This window comes from Echeneis naucrates, chromosome 5, assembly GCF_900963305.1.
Source record: "Echeneis naucrates chromosome 5, fEcheNa1.1, whole genome shotgun sequence".
NCBI lineage: Eukaryota > Metazoa > Chordata > Actinopteri > Carangiformes > Echeneidae > Echeneis > Echeneis naucrates.
The window spans coordinates 21,217,265-21,236,343 of NC_042515.1; the positions used below are offsets into that span (position 1 = coordinate 21,217,265).

Genomic DNA, 19,079 nt, shown 5'->3' on the forward strand with positions numbered 1-19,079 from the left:
CTGAGAAAAGAGAGTGGGACTCAGGTTTTGTTTGTGTTCTCCATTGTGGGGTATATGCAGCGGTGTGGTGGAAGGGTTGGGGTCCAGCACACATCGAAGAGGAACCCAACCTGAGTTGTGTGAGAGCAGAGGAGCCCAAGAAAACACTGGACCTCCAAAACAAAACACTTTCTATGGAAATGGATATATTTACTTGCATGGCTCCCAGAAGAACCACGGTAGAATGGCTTTTTAATGGGAAACAGGGCGACTGTGTGAGGCCTGCCAAAGGATCTCCATGAGAAACAGCCAATCTGAGGCCGAGCAAAAACACTCAAATCCTTCAGGGGTGCTCAATTAACACCAAAATACAGGTCTGAATATAAATAAACTCCCTTTAGTTGTTGGGAAAAACTTTGTTTTTCAGAACTTAACCTAATTCCTAATTCTTTTAGCTTTATGTAAAAATATGACAGTATAATCTCTGTTATGTATGAATGTACACTTATTTGTTTGAATTATCTAGCCTCTGTCTTGCTTATGGATACACAGAAGCCAGGCAGACATGCACCCACCCTCACACACCGCCCCTTAGCCCTTCAAGAGATAAGTGTTGGTGACACCAGTGCATATCTGAGCCTGTATTCCTCAAATCAGTGGAATGATTTACAGCTATTGTACATTGGTCACAGGCCTCAATGGTGCACTGCGTCTAGCCTCCCAATTCCAGGGTGGTTAATGAAGCTGACCAAGTCAGGCAGAAGCGAATTAACTTGGCTGATTAATTATTTATATGAAGCAGAATAAATGCCTTTAAAACAGTGGGCCTCATCATGAAAGAAGGTGAAAATGGAACTAAATGCAGATTTATGGTGTTGCGTTCAAGGCGTGTAATAGAAGGGCCAGTGAGAGTTAATATGTGCTCACCTACGCAGGCACAGTGTCTCCAGAGATCAAGATCTAAACAAGATGCAGGCACACACCCAGACACCATGGGGACACACACTCAGGCTGACAGAAAGGAAATTGAGGTTGACAGTTTGGCACCAAAGAATATTTACAGAGCATAGGTGAGATGATAATCTTGACACAGGATTATTAAGAAATAAACAGCACTAAAAGCAGCATGGGTCTTTTAAACACTGGTTCTCAGGGATAGTCTCCCAGCTAAGTATCATCAGTTGTAGTTGTGGGTTACAGTGAGCTAAAACCGTACCAGAGCAAAATTTGAAACCCAAAGTCATCGATGGTTTACATCTCCTCTCCTGTAGAAGCCCTTCTTGCAAGAAGCATAACCGAGTGAGTCATCTGACACTGTGGCCTGTGCCGGTTCAGTTGAGTGTCACAACGCCCCCACACTCAGGGGCCTGTCTGAGCAGCTTGGGCCCGGCCTACAGGCCCTGTTCTCTGGGCTGGGGCTCGAGCCACCCCCCGCCCCCTCTCCCTCCAGACAGATGTTGACCCGGCTCACCCCTCCAGTCTGGCACAGGCTCCCTCCATAATGGGATTTTCTAAACAAGGAGCGAGCAAGAGAAATACTGTGGGATGGGATGTAGCCAGCCACGACTCCATCTACAGGCCCTTGCTTGCACCAACTCCCCCTACAGAGACACCAATTAAAAACGCACATTCTCAAGCAGAATTAAATGCCATTTGAAATAAACCATGTGCTGACATTATTCACCCCCACTTATTTTTCAAATAAAAGACATTTTTCCACATGCCAAAAAGAAGAGGGACTGCTTTCTTTTTTTCCCAAAGCTACATAAAAGCGGACTAAGTAATGGCTATTATACATGCACTGTCATTCCATGCAAAATTTTCATAATTATAACAGAAAGGCGTAAATTTCCAAATGCATGGCATCTCCAAAAGTAATCAAGAGAATGAGCCGCAGGGCTATTTTAATGTATGCAAAACTAGTGACCCACAATAAAGGAGAGAATGGCTACAATGAATGCAAAGTAATGCGCGCATGCTTGGAACCGGCACTGATGAGAGGATGGCTAAAATTAACACCCAATTAATTTTCGAATTGACAAACAAATGAAACCCATAAATCTACTTTCTCATTAATTTTACCACGGAATAATTCAAAGCTGCAATATCATGAGAAAAAAAAAATTGGAGGAAAAAAGAAAATGGAAAATGGGCATTATCCATCATAAATATCAAGTAGATAGGAAAGAGCTTTATTAGAGAATTGCTGATAACAATGTTAATCTGTGAAACACTGAGGCAGGAACACCATCGTCGGCTAGGGCACTACAACTCTCAGCCACATGACGTGGCCTGCGTTTGTTTATCCATCTATGTATTTTTGCTTTGCTCAGGGGATAGCATAGTCTGTGATGACTAAAAAAGTTTTTTTTCCCATCCATTCCATTTATACAACATGCACAAATTCAGCTGTAATTATGCGTCAAGTATGCTACTAAAAGGGGTGTAGTTACTGGGGTTAAGAACATATGTTTTTATGCTCCAAATACAAACATAACATGTAACAACACAAGAAAGGAGACAGGAGAAAGGAAAACTTTTTCATAATGGAGCATGTCCACCTTTTTTCTGAGCTGGAAAAGTTTTTAAAGAAAAAAATCAAAATAATGGAAATTCCAGGAGAGAAAAACAAGGCAACAACAGTTTGCAGGAAAAGAACTGGCAGTGCTGTTGATTATTAGATGCCTCTCTGTTCTTTGAGGCAAGTTGCTTGCAAAACAAAACAAGTGTTTGGAACAAACACTGGATAATAAAAAAGGTCAGAGTTTCTGTTTGTTTACAGTTTGTATTGTTTTCCCTGTTTCAAATATGAGGAGTACAGTACGTGTGTCTTGTACCTGACCAGACAGGTTGAAGGTTAAGAACAGCCAGCGGCCAGAGCTCATCAGTCCTGCCTCTTGTCATCTCCCCCCGCCCCAGTAGTGGAGAAAAAAAAAAAAACGCCTGTCCCCTTGTCATGCTTGCTAAGATTTCAACAATTCCAACAAGTCAGCAGTTGATTCAAGGTAGGGTCGGTCTGCGCAGCTGTGGTTTGACCCTTCTCCATGTTCTGTTTTTCTTTAATGCTCATGACAGTCAAGCCTCAGCAGCCACCTGCTTCGACTCACCAAGTTCTCACACAGCCCTTGTTTACACAAGCACACAACAAAAGCACAACATTTCTTGGGTGGGAGATAAAGACACACAAAGGAGGAGACAATGGGGAGAGGTTCACTTTTGAGCTGTTTAGGTTCGGCTTGGTTGCTAGACTAGACAACACATCTTCGTGTACTAAAGGTGCAACAACAGAATGCTTCTCAAGGTTTTTTAAGAGTTTCATGTTTTGCTGTATTTTGGCTCCCGATTCTGGGGAAAAGTCTAAAGACACAAGCTGTATGTTAAATAATCCATTATCACAGCCCACATCACTGATAACAAACTACTCTGAGTCTCCTGGAAACAACAGACAGAAACTGAGGAAAATCCCAGTAACCTTTCCAAACTGCAGGCCCACACCCTCCCACATATCCTCCACAGTAAGGGGGACTTTTGCAAATCAGAGCCCCCTCAATCAGTCACTGAGGCTCTCACTACAATCCTCTGGTCGCTCTCTGTTGAGAGTAACCAAAGGCAGGGATGACATTCTGCCAAAAGAGACTTCACAGTCAGACCAAACAACCATGTAATCTTGTCAGTCACTTCAACCAAGTCGCAGATAAGCAAAGAATATCTCCAGACTACTGTGACAATATAGGAGAAACACACACCCCACTCCCTGCAACTAAACATTGCAAACCATTCCAAACCCCACGTCTCTCCACAGGAGTGTTCTCTAACTTTTTTCCAGACCTTGTGCGGGTTGTAAGAAGACCACTCACACCGGCAAACATACGCAGCTGTTTGTTTAATAAGTGATTGCTGCCGTGGCTAGAGTAAACAGGAGGAGCGAGGGTTTGTGTTTATGAACAAACACATCTCCTTGCAGCAGCCATTTAATATTAACCAGGTGGAATGATCAGCCGATTTCCTAGGTGACACTAGGGGCAGGCAGAGTGTAAACAAGTTCTGGGAGGAGGGGAGAAGGACTGCTGGTGGTTGAGGAGGGCACAGGCTTCAGGGAATCAAGGTCGATGCAAATGCAGCTTTGCCTAGAATAAACAGCAAAGCAGAAGTCAAGATAAACAAAAAGTCATTCTTCTTCTGACATTTGAAGACGCATTAAGTCGGTGTTTTGCAGCCACTAGCGAGCCACCATGAATGAGAACAAGATGGGCGAGACGGTGGGGGTAAGCAATGGGGGAGGTCCATGGGGCGAGGTGCTCTCCTATGGACGTATGCTATTGTCGAGCAACCAAGTGTTTCTTTCAGACCCAGCAAACTGTGACTCTTCACAACACCTCGGCAAGGAACTTGTAAAAACATGTTAAACATTTACCTTATTCAATTATTCAGTAACTGGGTTTGTGGAAATAACAAAGGATGGCTGAGGGCCCCAAGAGCTGGCGTGTGCAACATCAGGGTAGGGAGTGGAAAATAACGGAAGAGAAAAAAAAAAAAAAAAAAAAAAAAAGAGGAATTAAGTGGAACTGAACAGACCAAGATATTTTCTATCATAGATCAAAGTGCACAGGTTTGATTACTTGATTTATGTTGATCATGATTGGACCATTTTTGTCAAAAATAAATAAATAAATAAAATAAAATAAAATAAGTAGTGATTACCAAAGACAAGGTGTCTGCTGCGGTGGAGGGACTTCCAAACTGCATGTCACCTTGATAATGAATTTTTCATGAATACAATAACATGCCATCTGCTGTCATCCACTACAGCTTTCCTACCCAGAATTGATAGTTGTCTGTCTTCACTTTCACTACAGGTTTCATCTGGTCCTTTAAAAAAAAAAAAAAAAAAAACACTCCCTGCATTAGAAAAGTATAAAATATAAGCAAGGGTGCCAAACACATATTTATAACACATTGTAACAAGCGTGAAATCTACTTTCAAACCTATTACTACGCCACATGTAGAGAGGAGGGAGCTCGACATCCTGGCAGTGGTGAGTATGATGATTAAATGAATATCAAACTATTATCACCTTACATGCTCAAATAAATTATCAATAATGAGGACACTAGAAGGCAGATTCCAATGGAGAGGTTGAGTACATGCATAACTTCAGAAAATATACAAACCAGTTTGTCTCCTTTGCATGGAGCCATCTGAGAGGCACCTCAGTGTAAAGGCCTGCTGTGCACAGACAATGACGGAATGTGCCAAAGTAAGGCAGGCCACGGTATTTTTAGTACAACTAGGGCCGATAGAGACTAAGTAAATAGAGAAGTCTAATGAGTTTAAATCTGGTTGTACATGAATGGAATAGTAATTCTGGGATGTGGAGCCTCTTTTAGGAGTGGTTCGCCACACATTTTCTTGGTGACTCTCCTTCATTTGACTTTGATAATCTCACTCACATGTGGCTCATGCCCATTAACACTGCACTGAGAGGACAGACACCAGGAGACAAGGGGGGCTTCTTTTTCTGACCACAGGCTCAGAGCGCAGGACAAAGGCAGGCCTTGGTCCCTCAAGCTCATCTTAACAATTAGACCTGTCGATGAGACATATTCAATGGAGGGAGGGGGGGAAAAAAAAAAAAACAACATCTCCCACCTACAGGCATCCTTCGGGAGCTGCAAAAACACTTATTGTTTTAACATTACTTAAAGCATGCCATATATTTTTAATCATTTTTACTAGAATTCATGTAAAAGCTATTCCTTTGGGAGTGGGAAAGCAAAGGGAATGTGTCAGAAGCATTTGCATGGGAAAACCAAGGTTGGCCTTAACGAACTTGTCTAATTAATATTGCGATCCTACACAAAGAGAGGACAATACTATTAGAACTGCTGTCTTCGGAGGAGAAATCCACTTACCAGAGTAAATGCTTGCTCTGTGAACTGACAACATCTGGCCGAACATATTTTTTTTTCTTTTTTGAGGGGGGTGCTCTGTAATTCTTTTAGACTATCAAGACAGACCTGTGGTATACCACAGTCAACAGACAAACTAATTACTGCTAAGTAAGTCATCAAGTCTGGTAGATGCATGTATTGTGATTTGTCTCACCGTTACTGTGCGAGATAACTGGAGAAAAACCATTGGGTCCGGCATTACTCCCGCTACTTTAATGATTCTTAGCACTGTTTAATGTTTCTCTGCAGACAAAAACACTCAGCAGGTGTAGGTCTCCCACTTGTTTTATTTAGAGTTACTCACACAGAGAATAAGTTAAGCTATTGATTCTCTTAACACAATCATTAACCTTTACACACAAACAATGGCACTGTAAAGCAGTGGCTCTTTTATTTTAATAGCACCTTGCCTACATCTGTCAGTGCTCACTAACTGCTGAAAATTTGCTGATATAGGTCTGATATTAAGGCACCTGATTCACTATAATCAGGACAATGGGAGTGGTCTTACCCACTGACCCCTGCCTGCTGCCTGCAAGGGAGCAATTCCTCCTTGTATGTGATACCGGGGTCATTCAAGCCTAAGAAGCATGTTATTATTTTAAAAGCTGCAGCTTCCCTGAGAGAGGACGGTGAGGGTTAAAAAGGAAGGGAGCCTGCGCCTTCCATTAAGCAGTTAAACTGAAGATAAAGGGCGCAGGGCTAAATACCAAAAGACCATACATGAATTTCTGCGTATTTAATGGAATCAGGTTTTAACAACTCTTTTTTTGTTAAATACAGCCCATGTCAGGAAGATGCGTCCCACTCATAAAGCAGCACAATGACAATGTACAGTGGCACTAATACAAGGACATAGTTCATCATGACATTTTCTGCAATTCCCAACTGATTAGGGTCATTATGTTGGAGGCCTGATTTATGTTGTCATTTCCTCTCACCGATCCTGCATCAATGAATCTTAATGAATTGGTAAATAAGGGTGAAGATTACACTGTGTGACACTGCAACATTTCTCACCCTCAACGGCCGAGATTTATGTAGCCAATTAGAGACTTACAGAGAAAATTGGCTGGCAGAAAAATAATATTCTTTATGGGGCAAAATGGAGGAGCATTCTCAGTGAAGGGCAATTGTACTGTTAGCATAAAGTCCATAAACCACCCTCCCTAACCCACCTTCAAAATGCAAAAGTAAGTTGGACTCTGTAAGTAGGGGAGGGAGAAGTGGCGGGATAAGTTTATTCCTATGTGAGCATGTGAAATCACAGAGCTCCACAGTGAGCCAAAAGTCCTTAACATTCACCAAGGCCCATCACATGTGTTTGATCAGCATAAATACACCCCTGTATGACAAACATGTTTACCTTCTCACAGCAAACATCACACAATCAGACACCATGAGGTGCAGCTTCTCTAATGAAGACACAGGAGCTTTTATCAAGGCCAGCCGTGTCCCTCTGTCGGAAACATGCCTCTTTTATACAGACATCAAAAAGCATTTGCACAAAGACAAGAAGCCAAATTATTTTCTCTAAACATACAATAAGGCTGTATTTTTTCAATTTTTCAATTAGTTTTGGTGGTGGGGGGGGGGAGAAATCTTAGTTAAAAAACACATCCAAATACCCTTCATCTTTTTCAAAGGAGGGATATCAAAATGCTATCACCTCTTTGAAGATATCTCTGATCAACACATAGAGGACATATACAATAAGATGAGGGGCTCTCTAACTATTCCCAGGTACATCGTTATTACAACCATGATAGTTTTTATTTCTCAGATGCAGATTAAGGAATGCTGAAGATGATTATGGTGAGCGGGAAAAACTGTTTTTGTGTATCACTACAAAGCACGAATAGCTTGCCAGCTTATTAATACCAAGTTCTTAAAAGAGCACTTAGAGTTATAATGAGAGCCTTTATGTATTACATATTGTGACTAGATTTAGTGTGAGGCAGCAGCTCTCCACATCAAACAAACTGGCCTGCTATTAGGCACAGGGGCTGAGGGATGCTGTGTGAAAAGGAGTGGAAAATTAAAGCTGAAGCAACGCAGGAAAGGGCTTAATTTACTGGCATGTACAGTATGCAAATGAGATTACTCTCAGCTTAACTGCATCATTTATGTCCATAATAACAGCATCATCATTACAGGGCTCAAATTAAATTACACTGTAATTAGCATATCAAAGTGATTGGTTAAAGTTTAAAACAAATACCCAATTTTGTTAATGAACATCTGTAATCACCATGTAGACTCTCAGTGAAAACATCCAAAACAAATATGTGTTTTGGAGAAGGGGAGGAATATCCCTCCCAAATGACATGTCTTTCTATGTGTGTGCTTTTGTGCGCGTGCGTGTGTGTCACATGTGTGTGTATTGCAGTGATGTTGGTAGGATGGGGGTGTTTTACCTGGAGAGCTCCAAACACTCAGGATATATTTCCAAAACTCCAGGAGATCAAAGATCCAATTTCCCACACTTGCCACTTCAGGAGCTCATCAATAAAATACTAATCACTTCACGGCTGATTTTGAGAATGAAGCCGCAGCTGAAGGCTTAGGGAGACTTCCATATCACATAAAAACACCTCCGACTCCGACTGTCTTGACTGTTGTTGAATGTGCACAGACGCACATATAATTTTCAGTCAGGTTTATCCAATAGCTGTCCTGCCTTTTTCCCCTGATAAACATGGCGAGTTTTAACAGAGAGCACTTCCTCAGATCTCTGACAGCGATCACACACACTTCATGTCATGTGCATACAAAGCAAAGTCAATCCTTTTGATCTTGCACTTTTATCATCCACATATTATTGATACAGTTCAGAATTTATAACTGACTTTTTTGTTCTTTTGCAAAACCTCAGCTATAGATTTCTCCACAGAGGCGCATGACTGCCTTTATTTTCTACTTTTCAACCATTATTACCAGTGTCACTCTGTTTTTCCCTTTGCTAATAATTAACAAGAAGAAAAACGCAGCAGTCAGTAGTGTATATTATCAGAAATGCACTTGTCAAATTTTAAAGAAGTGGCATCTTATTTTATTCATTAAGAAATCCATTAAAAGGCCTTATTTCTTGCAAGTATGTAAAAGATGTGCCTTTCAAGGTAGAGCGAGGGCAAATCCACTCCATCAGCTAATGACGGCACTCATTACACAGAGAAGCTGGCTAATGAAGGCACGGTGGCCGGCCGATCCCCTCACCCAGCATAAAGCCCTATGAAATGCTAATATCTCACTTCTAATTAAAGGATACTAAGTCCAAATGCACCTTCACGGCTAGTAGCAGGCAACATAAATTTTATTTTTCAACACTAGACTACACCCAGAGATGTGCCTGAGCAACATTCCATTAATTCATATTTAATACCCCCACTAGTCCTGCGTTTGCCTTCCTATCTGCCTCTCCTTCTCGCCCCTCTCTGCTTTATATTGTGAGTGGGCACATCATTATGCTTTCTAAGAGTACTCTTTTTATTTTGTTCCCTTTTTTTGGTGCACACATTACTTTAAAGTGCTTCCAGAAATAAACACATATGAAACAGCCCGTATGTCCGTGTCACAGGGGAAAGGTCGATGGGGAGAAAAAAAAAAAAAAAAACAAAGAGGAGAAAAAAAAAAAGGGGGCACCCATGCTGCACCTGTATACATTTAGAGTGTTTACACATCTTTGGCTGTAAATATGTTTACAAGAAAACCCGCTGCCCTTCTCAGAAACTGACCTTGAATTCAGTAAGCGAGCTTTTCACAAATTAACGTCAAAAAGGGTAAAGCCTTTCCCTTCAGATGAGGAGAAAAATAAACAAAAGGTCAGTACCATTGGATCACTGACAAAATATAACGGCAATGGAGTGGAAATCATAGTTCAGCACGAGAAATCTCCATGCTAATCTGAACTAAATGTGCAAAAAGATGTTTATCCAAAGCAATCATCACTGGCTGAAAATGTGGCTTAATAGCTAATGATTTGACATCCTCCGTGCATTTCCCTTTCCACAGGTACCAAAGTTACTGTGACTGTCTCCATGTGCTTAGTTGGTGGCATTTTGCCAATCCCATGAGAGCCAGAGATCTCTCATTTTTAACAGGAATTCAGAAAGAAGGGCTGATTTTATTATGAATGTCGGTGCACATTCAGCATAGTGACATTCTGTCCCCACATCTTTAATTAACCTCAAAACTTATTCACTGGGTCTGTAGCATTGAAAGAAATGATCATCAGTTCTCTCTGTATACAGCCTAAAAATATTGTTTTCTTTGAGCTGCATTTATTTTAAAAATGTTAAACTACATATTGTTTTACATTAAGTGCATTATTGTGCATGAGGGGAGCAGTAAAATGCATTGATGTAAAGGTCAGTGTTAAGAACATATCACATGACATCTGTTTGATCCCGGCCCAAGTATTTTCCCAAGGATTCTCTGGCTCTGTACTGTGTAAATCACGAAGTCTGACCTTCTACATTCCTCATGCTCTGTCCTCCTATTCATCCACAGGCAGAGATAATACTGGGCAAATATCATAAACGTGAGGATTTTAGGATTGAGGTGAGGCTGCCATCATCCTCCACCAACTGGGAAAAAGGAAAGCCCATGCATCTGAAAGAACCTTATTTCCACCTGCTGCTAGACTAACCTGCGGTGAGGTTGCCTGACCCCAATGCCTAAAAGCCTATATACTGAAAATCCATGGAGAATAGTCTCAGATTTGAGAAATGTCCAGTTTAAGGATTTTGATGACATTTTACCTGGATTTGCTCATGACAAACGATGAAGTTCTGCTAGTTTTCTTGCAAATCTTTCAAGGTCTTAACAGTTTGAAATCACTGCTTTATTCAAATTTAAGTTGAAAAGAATGTAACTTCAGCACGACTGAATTAAAGAAACAAAACAAAAACATAAACAAAAACGACATGGCCTCCTGAGTGCTGCTTCTCCTCTCCAGTGTCCCAGTGTTTTCTGGTGAGATGATTTCATCCAAGTATCATAAAGTCTTTCCAAGCATTGCCAAGATGATTCCAGTTTAAATGCAGCGTCAACTTCAGGCCAGGGCGTGACCCGCAGCTGAACTGGCCTCTGCTCAGCCACAGGGAGGAGGACAACAGCCACTCCAAACATGTCACCCCCACCCCCTGATAAATAACTTAACACAGCAAACAGAGGCCCATCCGTCAGCCTATACATAGCTAACACCAAGACAGGGACAGAGATCGATGGAGCGATAGAGACAAATAAAGAACGACAGAAAGAAGACAAGAAGAGAAGGGAAGAAGAGAGGCAGAGAGGTGGGGGTATATTGTGAGGGCATCTAACAGTGCCGAGTAGATAAATATCACACGGGAGCCTGAGCCAAGCGGCATGGAGGGCCAAGTGCTGTAAGACTGAGAAAGCTTGGCTATTTTGCCGAGCTGTGACATTTGTTTCTTATTGTCTAAGTGGCAGCTGAAAGCGTCTCCCTGCGAGGGCCCCTCGGCTCTGCTCCGGCCCGCTTTGACAGGGAGGTAACCATATTAGGAGGTATATGGTAAAGTAAACAATAACATAGTTGCAATGAGATGGAAATTTTTCAGCTAATGGTGTTTGTCATTCCTGTTTTCAGTGTACTGAGCAGCCCTGTGTTTTTTTCTAGCCAGCCAGAGAGGCTTTGTTTATGAAAACAACACAGGAGCCAAGGCTAAAACCAGGGCAAAAAAGAGAAAAACTGTAAATAGATATCAGTTTTAAAATGCTTTCACCTTCATGTGATTACATAAATAACCCCATATTTCAGCACAAAGCCCCTCTTAGTTTCTCAGTCCCTAGCCAGCCATGTCCACACTATCACAGCTCAGTCTGGAAACACATATTTTCCTCTGCAGTTTGGCCTTTTCCCCCACACTGATCCACCATCTGTCACTGACATTGGACGTACAGTGGGAGCTATTAAAATTAATCATCATCAATGCAATTGTCTGACAATATGAAACTGTAAAACGTGCCAATGAGTGCATCTAAACATTGTGTTTGGCTACATTCAACCTCAAAGGAAATGATTATGAGAGCAGGACAGGACAAAATGTGGCGCTGGTATCACTTCAGATTTTTGATGCCTATTTTTGTATAAATCTGCAAAAAGTATGCGTGTTTCCCGTCCGTTTTACTTCTGAAAAGGCATGCTAAATTCTCAGCACAGGAGAGTTGAACATTCTCTAAACACAACAGGAAGTTAGCATGCTGCATTTCAAACACTTAACTGTAATGGTTATTCAAAATAGCATTTCAATGAAAAATCACCAGTGGAATCACCAAAACCACAGGACTGACCTAACAAGTTCAACATCAGTGAACTACTTACACCATTACACAACAGACTGCATATAATCAATGCATTTTACAGTATCTATATTGAATTATTAACACTAAATCACATTTATTTCTTCGAGCTATCATTCAATGGAGTCTTTCAATGCCATAAAGACTTTAACACTATATTCAACAGCCACATTTGAGTTTGCTCTTACAAGCAGTGATGTGGAGTGTGATGCCAGAGTGGATGCTAACGATGCTCCAAGAAAAAAGTAGAACCAGAAAATGTGTGGGAACACATGATGCAAATCAGAGCTGTGGGTCATCTTGTGGTTGAATCCAATAAAGATAGCAGCATTTAATGTGTACTATCCAAAAATTGCCTCTGTCTAACAAGTCCTCCAACTTTAAGTGTCCATATACTATTTCCTGCGTTTTGCTCCTATCATAAACTTTCCCAACAATAATGCATAAGAATGGCGTGTAACCTGCTGCTTACACAGATTAGCTACAGACTCTTAAAGGAGGACAGTGTCTCCATTTCCTACTAATTAAAAAGCATGTTGAGCTATTATAAAGAAAATGCACCCCTCCCTCCGCTTAGTTTTCACTCGTCACTTGTCCTCCATCCTGTTCACTCCCCTTTTCTTTGGCTCTGGTTACCACACTATCTGTGGTTCAGGTATGTGTATCTACAAGTGAAGTAAACAAAGACACTTTACAGGCCCCATACAAAGCCATAACTGACTCTCTAGTCCACTTTTCTAAAAGAGGTCTACCTCAGTCTGAAGGTGCAAAAAAAGTCTTACAATGTTCCAATGTTTTCACGCTTTTCTATAGAGGTGAAATTCATACAGTTGACTTCAGTGTGAAGAAGTGGACATGCATCTCCACTTTCCTCTCTGTGTTGGCTTTCTTAGTTTTTTTGGGGGTTTTTGTTTACCCACCTCTCTCTGTCTCCCTGCCTTTCTGCCTCATTCCTAATCTCACACCAAAAATGCAAGCTGTTTATTTGCGTAGGGCTGAAGCCATTCCATTAAGTAGCCCCACCAGGTGCTTTATCCCTAAAAGGGATTTGTTTTCTAAAATAAACGGAGAGAACAGAGACTGCCAAAGTGATATTTACCATGACATCAAATCATTGCAACACAGTCAAAACTATACCAAAAAGAAATTACTGTGGCTTGTAGGAACTTCATTTAGAATTTCCCTACATAGTCATAGACCTCTACTAGTCAGCGAACAAACAATAAGAAAAGCTGTGTGTGTATATATATCTATATATATATTTTGAGAGAGTGAGAGAGAGAGAGAGAGAGAGAGAGATGTGTTTGGCTGGACAGGGGCCATATATCCATAGGTTACCTTATGTTTAGTGTAGTTATTATATGGTATGGTACTTTGTTTTGTGGTCAGACAGAAGTTGTTATAGGTGCCAAAAAAGTTATTAACTCTGTTTGATTTTCTCTGAAGCAGACACACAAGGCCAAAGGAAAAAAAAGAGCTTTGACAGTTTTTCTTACTTTTGTCATTTTCTTTTCATCTTGCTGTAAGACAACTCATCAGCGATGGAGTTTGCTTACTTCTGTCACCTCAGTCAATCTGTGTCACGTAAACCATGTGCACCTGGTAGCAGGCTGACATTATCATAGTTCCTTGCTCTCTCTGCAGACCAGCGTTTATACATCCGTCAGCAGGTCCCACACAAAGAGAAGACACGTCTGTTTGATGCTGATAGAAAAATAGATTGAAGTTTGCCACGTACATTTTTCCCCCAAAAAAAGATATTTTAAATAGCTTCAGGATAACAGATCAGTGATAATCTATCAGTGTGATCCCTTTCACCTCAACACAAGATAATTCACTTGAAGGGAGAAGGAGATGCTGGAGTGAATGGCAATGTTGCTCTGTTGTGTGGCAACTGTATTCAGAGTAAGGCATATATTTAACAGTGCAGCCTGTTTAAAAAAGACAATAGAGGCAGGCAATCTGCCAGTGTGCTCTGATAGCAGCTGATGTGGCCACAGGAGCACAGCATCAGATAGGGAGAGAAGACAGTAGCCAGGTGAGGGTGTTTAGGAGCCACTGACACATCCTGTGATCTCAATCAACAGGAAAAGACACAAGCACACCACCGCTTTAGGTCCCTGCCTCGGCCTCCTTTGTGACGTCTTTGTAGGCGCGATAATTTTTCATTTTCACGCTGCCTTGCATTTATTCTGCCTGTCACTGTTTTTAACTACAGCAGCCAAGCTCAGAGAGTAGATTACGGTACTTGCAGTGCATGAAAAACACAGCAACACAACTGCCAGTGACAGAAGCGTTAAACTTTCCTGCTAGAAATCTCCCCCATGTGGCACTTTCGCTACAGCGAGTTGTTTATTATGTTCCAAGCTAGGCATACGCGATTAAAGGAGCTCTTAAGAATCAAAGTGTTATAAATGCATGGAAACACAGCCGGCTGTAAATGCCACAGAATTAGAAGCTTACCAAGCCTAATACTAATACATGGCAATTTTCAGCTTGATGCTGATATAAAGAAATTACTTTTTTTTAGTAAGCAATAAATGCAGTCAAGGGAACTATTAGATTCCCTATTTTCATCCCAGCATAAATCTGCACATGACCTTTCTATGGGTCCAACTCATGAATCCACTTGTTTATTCTTAACGCTTCCATAAAAACTGGACGAAACAAAACAACCTCAACAACTGAAACTAGGGCAATATAAACCACAGAATTTAGAGCAAAGAGAGTTAGAAGAAACTGAGTCATCCACATGATGTGCTCTCCCCCTTACATTAATTCATGAAAATTCAAATCAAATTCAGCATGATGAACAAAAAAAAAAAAAAAGAGAAAGACGTTTTGGAAATCTAAGGTTCTGGTCAGGGAAGTTAGATGTCATCAAGTCTGAATAAATAACAGACAGCCCTATCACACAGTTAGACCCATATGAAGTTAAGTGTATTATCTATGTTACATTTTTCTGTCAGACTGCCTTATGACTTTCTACATTTAAAATTTTTATTTGTATACAATTGACAACAACTATATAAGGGGCAGTTTGTCTATGTGTGCCATTACACGCTATATTTGACTCAATTGCACTTGAAAAGGGCTTTAAACACCAAGACAGACTAATCCCATAAGCTACCACGGGGATTTCTGCATTAGTGATGCAATCAAAATCACATTTGAAACTGTCAATAATTAGGCTGATTTTGCCACTTTTCCAGGGGGCTGGAGGGCTTGGAGCAGACCTGACTATGCAGAGAGTGCACTCATGATAAACAGCAGCAACACAGATACTGCACTTCAATCTTCTCCAAGTCTGTTTCCCAAATGTGGGGGTGACCGTCTGAACCAGAGGTGTACAGGCCGTTCAATGGACTAACTCACACTGGAGAGAACTGTAACTAGTCTTGCTGTGATGGTGACATTTCCAGCTACTGTTTCCAGACTCTATGAAGAAAAAAACTGCAGGAGTTGACACTAGGATGTAGTTGGATTTATTACCTTTCTAACACACAGTTGCTCCATAATAAACTTGAAAAGCCACTTATGGTTTGAATGAAGGATCCCTTTCTTTTTTTTCCTTTAAATGTTGCTTTGAGAAACAACCCTTGTTGGCACTTTCCTATTTTCATGTCATAAAACATTTTGGTTCAGCTGTTAAGTTGAAGTCAAAATATCAGATATTGGCAAACGGTTATGGAAATTAAGTCCATGGAAATTATTCCTACCTCATTTTACTAATATGTACTATAGTGCATCAGTCCATCGGCAGTACATGTTGTCATATAAATTCACTGATCCTTAAATAAGTTCAATCTTTATTTGTAATCCTAAATTTTAAGACTAGTTGATTCTGGGTAAGATGCCACATCATTGTCTTGCTTGGAGAAGTGCTGTTCTGTAATAGCTTCAATCTTAACAAGCCACAGCTGAAATGTGAAGGTTTTATTTGTTGTATTACATGCCCATGTCCCACCTACTGCTCAGGAGATAAAGAAATGATAATGATAGTAAAAAGGAAATGAGAGAAAGAGAGGACGATGATGTCAGAGACAGAAAACAGACCTTTCTCTTCGGAAGCCCTGAGATCCCAAAGTGTCACACCTCACGCGTGCATGCACACACACACTCCGGTCTGCCTCACCAGATTGCTACAGCCAAAAGTTCACATCCTGGGGGCCCACAAACCTTCTCAGATAGTGAGATGGGTGTGAGAAGCAAACATGAGATATCAACCAGAACGAATCAGATGCCAACGACAACAAAACTAGAATGTGTAATAAAACCTGCCTCTCTCTTGTTTGGTAAACATGGCATTAAAATATTTTAGTTTTTCCTGACAAATGTCAACATGTACAAACACATAGCTACTTCCAAATTTCCTTACTTGCAACAAGTTACACAACCAACTCCTTAACTCATAACCATCTTTTTCCAACATGCTTGTCTTAAGGGGACAGCTTCACAGACCACTGACAGCGTGCACCTGCCCAGCACATGTACACCCACCCTCTTATCCCCACAATCCAACTACTAAGCTCTTCCAACCTCCTGCCCTGCACATACACTCACAAAATGCTGTACATAAACACGATAACTGCACTACATTCAGTTAATTATTGAGCCAATTCAATACAACTTCACACACATGCAGGGGCTTGAGTCTGGTGAATGATTGTGTGTTTACCTTCTACAAGGACTTGCTTATTTAAAGCAATCTTCAGTTCCAGCGGTGGTAAAACAGCCTCCTCGCCCTGTAGACACAAGATGAGGAATTATTTATGGTTATGAAATAATTACTGCTGCAGAGCATAACGGTTGTCATCAGTACCCACAAGCCAATTTACACAAAGAGAGACAAAGCGTACATGAGTGTAAACTAAAAGCTTCCAATAACAACTCAACCACCCGTTGCTATCGATTTGAATTGATAACATGCACAAACAACTGTATACGTGTTCTGAGAAATCAATCCTCTGCATTTTTGGGCTGTTTACTTTCTTCTGTTTTTGAGCGGCTGTACTAGTCACTGCATCTCCCTGGCCACTATAGATGTTCATCCACCATTTTAGCTCAGACAAAAGGCACCTCTCGCTCATCCTCCCGCAGCCAACTATTGTCACTGTTCGACCCATCCTTGCATTTCCATCCGTCTAACTACAACTACACCCACTCATGATAAAAAATGAACAATGGTGCAGTCTGATGGGAGTGCATGGTTTATTTGCAAGACAAAACATTTTCGTATTGCTGACAAGCAGATGCCCTTCTTTGCCCCCCTGGTGGTGAACACCCTGTACCTGTAACGACTCTGCCCTGACTCCACTCCCCATGGGCAGCTCTGATCTGCATGCACACAGCTTTCCCAACTGAGCATTCAACCCAGGCAAGGAAAGCTGAAAAAGAGGGAGAAACGGAAACAAAATCTTATTTTTATGGTAAACTGAGAAGTGACTGTGGGGCAATATCTCAGGTGCATTTGAATAAAAGCATTAAAGCATATCCAAATATGAAAAGAGGGGGAAAAAGCTCCAACTCTCTCTCCCACTGTTCTTTTTTGCCGTTTACATTTGGCAGTCAAAACTGCGGCCAGGCATTTGTGCAAGTGTTTATCTAAAGCAGACTGAGCATAGATAAAAACAGGCCGATCCAACTTGCCCAGTTTCGGCATTAATTATGTGTTAAATGCCCTTGTTGAAAATGGGAGTCAACATGCAGCTTGCTCTGAACTCTACTGAGGGTTGAACAATCATCGAAAATGGACCATTCTCACACAACTACCCTATTATTGTGATTCATTACACTTCAATTAACATATCATCAATGGAATCGTAAATCAATGGCGAGCGGTGACAAATGACAGATATTTTCAGTTTCAAACTACTAAACATCATTAATTCCCATCACCTGAAAGAGCCCCGGGAGCCAAATGAGTTTACCCAATGCATAACATCCATTTAGATAAATGTTCCATCATTTTAATGATGGAACATTTGTATTGGAGAGAAAAGGCAACAACGGGATCCTGATAGCAGCTGTATGCCTTTTCTCCTTGTAATATAATGCCCACCTTGTAATACCTAAACAGATAATTGTCTCCATTTCAAACAGCACAAGGCTGTAATATTGCCATTTAGAACAGTGGGGGTGCGGAGAACGTAGGGTGAGGATAAACAAGCACATGCTGCTTCGCCCGGTTGGGAAAACTGAGCCCATCACACACTCCCACATTGAGATTTTAGGGAATAGAACAACTCCTGGTTGAGATAATTACCCACCTAGGTGGGTTATGTGCATGCTCAGTAAGAGGCCTGATCTGAGAATATGAATCAAAATGCAACAATTTTAAAAGACAAAGGAAACTAAGGTGGATTTTGCAAGGTTTTCTTGTGAAGCCTTGAGAAATTGTTGTAGGAGTATTGTGTTAAACAAAGTGTAAAATAGAACAATATAGAGTTTTGAAAAAGAAATATCAAATTTTGGTTAGAAGAAAGATGACACATCCCTTAGCCTGATACTTTTAGAGAAGCAGAGGATCCAAATAAATGTTTTACATTCTCTATGCAAATACCACAGTGTTCATTGTAGTGGTAGGATTGGGGGGTGGGGTGCATGAAAACACCATATTTTCAGAGGGAATGGATAACCAGAAGGGTTTTCTGCTATGATAATGAATGGCTATGGTTGCATCTGAGCATGAAAAAGACTCGTGTTATTCTGTCCACAAACCTGTGAAGTGGACTTCCCTATTTGTGAAGAGGTCACGGCTTCACAATATGCTCTCTAGTCCCAGGTATGTTATCAGTGCCTTTGGCTTTGTTGTAAGATAGCAT

The 19,079-nt window shown here is 41.0% G+C and overlaps 1 protein-coding gene across 1 annotated transcript in view; it reads right to left on the bottom strand.

The window, feature by feature from the left end:
* The window catches only part of foxp1b (forkhead box P1b), a 139,372-nt gene that overhangs the window by 75,529 nt on the left and 44,764 nt on the right, over positions 1-19,079 (bottom strand). Inside the window, exon 5 of the mRNA XM_029502729.1 lies at positions 16,934-17,000. The gene's annotated coding sequence lies outside the window, so the exon portion shown is untranslated. The remainder of the gene's footprint in view (positions 1-16,933; positions 17,001-19,079) is intronic.